Source organism: Pinus tabuliformis, chromosome 7, assembly GCF_031772625.1.
Source record: "Pinus tabuliformis cultivar Carrire ecotype Pingquan chromosome 7, CPIR1, whole genome shotgun sequence".
In the NCBI taxonomy this organism is placed as follows: Eukaryota; Viridiplantae; Streptophyta; class Pinopsida; order Pinales; family Pinaceae; genus Pinus; species Pinus tabuliformis.
This window is the reverse complement of record NC_142293.1, coordinates 660,562,002-660,565,758: the sequence shown is the minus strand read 5'-3', so window position 1 is coordinate 660,565,758 and position 3,757 is coordinate 660,562,002.

The window sequence follows — 3,757 nt, the reverse complement described above, 5'->3', positions numbered from 1 at the left end:
ATGGTGAGATTAGCCTTCACATCAAACTCTTCAGATAATTCAAACTCCTTAGGGTCTATTATTTTTTAAATTTCCTTATTAGAAAAATCGCAATATTTTTCACCAACAAGACCTGCTTGATCCTTTCCTTCCAATGACGATATTTGGACAACCCATCTAACTTATCCTCATATCGTATACTAGTAATAAACTTGGCTATGATTCTAGCCCTTCAACAACAAGTGAACCAACTCCCTCTCGAGTTGTTCGTTGTGCACACTCCGATTCAGCTGTCCCTTCAAATTAGTTTTGATACCATGTTGATTTTTCCTAGTACTTCATAATCCGATCTATGTCTAATAATGATCATAAAAACACTGAAATACACAAAACTTCAAGCACTTTGCACAACGTAAATATATCATAATTAATCAACAAAGTACATAAGAATATCTAGACCCAAAACATGTTTTTATTACTTCATTAGTAAAAAACACATAGGGCTCCCGTACCATGGATCGTGGCCCTTACAAAGGCCCGATACAAGGAAGAACTAGGGCTTGAATTCAACAAAAATTGATTTTTAATCTTACGAAAAGAACAAGAAATAATTTTCTTTACTTGTTGTAGATGACCTTCACTTACAACAATTTTAGTCCTCTTGTCCTTGGTGTACTTGGTAGGTTCTTTTCCACCTTTCTCATAGATAAATTTCTACTTCAATACCTATGGATACCTAACTACTCATAAGAGATTTTATTCATCAAATTCACTTTCACAATTAGCCCTAACCATCAATGTTCTCACACTAAGTAAGCCCTTACACATCATTGTATGAGTAGCTATGAATCAATCTAATTCTCACAATGAGTCAACCCACCTATTCACTATATATTAGCCCAAAAACAATGTTTCCCAATCTAGCATTCATGGATAGAGCTCAAAACTTCAACTCAACAACCTTTCTACTTCAGTAAATCAACCCTTCTTAATGTCACAAGGGTTTACTCTCTACCTTAACTACTTCGCTACCCCTTTTCACAATCTGAGGCTTATTTTTTCCTCTCTTAGGGAAGAAATTAGCACAAAAAAGCCACTGCATCTCCTAACACCTTGTGGCCCTAAAAATTAGACAAGACCAAGGTATTTTGGACCTCTTTTAGTGGCTCTTAATTTTCCTTGAACATAGAACATAACAAACCTTCATGGCAGAATATGATGGATTGATGGATTGCAAAATTTGAGGGTAGAACATAACATAACTAGGGCACAAAAAACAGAAAACCTTTGGCTTGGCTACTTCAACAAAACTCGACTTCTAATCATCATGAAAAAACCATAAACATGCTCCTTCGTAAGCTGTGACTAATCTTGAGGTTAGCATCTCCTTTCTAGGGCATAGATAATCATAATAATGAGTGGCTATGCTTGGGCTGACCTCTCCTTAGCTAACATATATTTATACCTTTCCATTGTTTCCTTAGGTTCCCCTTTAATCCTTCAAATATTCTATTATAGAATGATTAGAATAAATAACTTTCTATTTTGTGTCTTTAACCCACCATATTGTATCCAAAGCCCACCAATTGGGTACATTTCCCATAAAACATCATTTTTTGGCGTCAAATCCACACAACCTAGTACGCCAAGGCTTGTGGGAGTACCTCCCAAGATACACTTTCAACACTCCCTCTTAGTGAGAGAGGTACTTCCACCTCTCATAAGTAACTTCATAGTAACACTAGCCTAGGTAGTGTCACTACCACCAAAACGCTCTCTTCTTTCTAGTTGTAGGAGTCTCCTTACTCCCCACCGACCATGCACTCTTCTTAGGTTGTGGATTCTCCATTTGAACCTACAAAATCCCTCTCGAACTCGAATTTTCTTGGATTTTAGGAACCTTCTTCTTCCCTTGATATATATATTTTCCCTTCAACTAGTATAGACCACTCTCCCTAAATACAATGACTCCTCCCACAAAGTTAAAGCCCCTAGGCCCGAGTATCACTTTCCCATCTTGAAATATCACCTCAGACCCCTTTTCTTTTATCATTGAGATAGAAAACATACCGCACTTGAGATATGGTACCCATAGTACATCTTGGACTCATAGCCATCCACCTAAATCCATCTTGAATGGCAAAACAACTGATCCTATGATAGTGTTTTGACTCTTATCACCAACTTTCATGTGAAATTCCAAGTCCCATTCAGTTAGAGTCTCAAAACCTTCCCATGATCCTATCTATGCTTCAACACTCTATTGTTAATGAACCATAAACCCTTATTAATAATACCCTCAATGAAATGAGAAATAAAACTAAAGTCTTCCTCAAACATTCTTGAAAAGTTATCTAGCTTAGATGAAGATGTAGCCACCATTGTTATCTCCTTCTTCTTCTCACTTTCTCCCTTCTTTTGATGTGGACACGATTAGGTCCCTATAATACTAGTGTATTCCCCTTATTATTATTTTCATTGTATCCCCTTATTATTATTGTTGTTCCCCTGTTATCCCCCTATTGTTATTATTGTGCCCCATATAAGCCCACTATTGTTATTGTTGTGCCCTTACATTATTATTGTTATGTCGACTTTGATTATATTGTGACCCCTTAGACTCCTATATATAGAAAGGAGGTTTTTTCATTTGTATCATCCAAGAATTGTTAATTTGTGTAGTGTAAATGAGCTTTCCTCCTCAAAGAGGCTAATTTTGAAGTCGTTGATCTATCTCTTATTCTATTTTGTGAGTTGGTTGGATAACGTTTGGTATCAGAGCTTTGGATTCTAGGATTTTGCTGGTTCAAACATGTCATCGTGGAATTTTCGCTATAAATTTTTTTATACGAAGCATTAGAAGTTGAAATTAAAATCCATTTGAATCAAAAGCTTGATGAACCTAGTGAATGAATTTCAGATTTTGTCTTGATATATTTTCGGAGATATGATCCGAGGAATTTAGGGTTTTTGTAGGCTCCAGAATTTGATCACAAACAGGTGACCTTGGGAAAATAGTCATAACTGTCTCTCTAAGAATCAAATTCAAACTCGGTAAGAGGTGAAAGAAATAGGACAAACTTTGTTTTGTTGGGTATCATTTTTATGGCCGAAGGTCAAAATAGTGATACATGGCACTTCATACAAGTTCTCTCTAATAAAGTCGTCTATAATCCGGTCGTTGTGGGATATTGGTCATAACTCTTTCTTGGAGAATCCAATATCGATAAGAATTATGGGGTTGGAAATAAGACTCATAGGGCTACCACAGGAATAAATTTCAGACCCTGGAGATCCAAAAGTACAAAGACGCATCAGATTCAATTTCGAGCTCCTATAAAGCGAAAAAAAAGGGTGTGTAGTTTTCTTTTTAATTTGCATAAGTTTTGTTTGAGAAAGTAGTTTGAAGTGATTAAAAGGGCATGGTGAAGAATAATTATCATTAGTTGATGAAATGAAGAAATAAAATGGAAACACCTAGTAAGCAACCCGAAATCTCTACTATGACACATGAATAAGAGGAATAAATGCAACATGATATATCAAAATTACGAGACCAAGTAAAAAGCAAATCGCTCTCACAAAAAGTAATAGAAACTAAGATGGATGGTTTGAAGAATGGAATCAATGATATAGAAGAAAGACTGAAAGGAAACATTGAATATTTGAAGAATGACATGGAAGGTTTGGCAAAGTTGCTACAAGAAAGGATTCTTAATGGCAAAAATGTCGCATAGGAAACTCATGATGAGAACAAAAGAAAAGTTAATTGTGATTT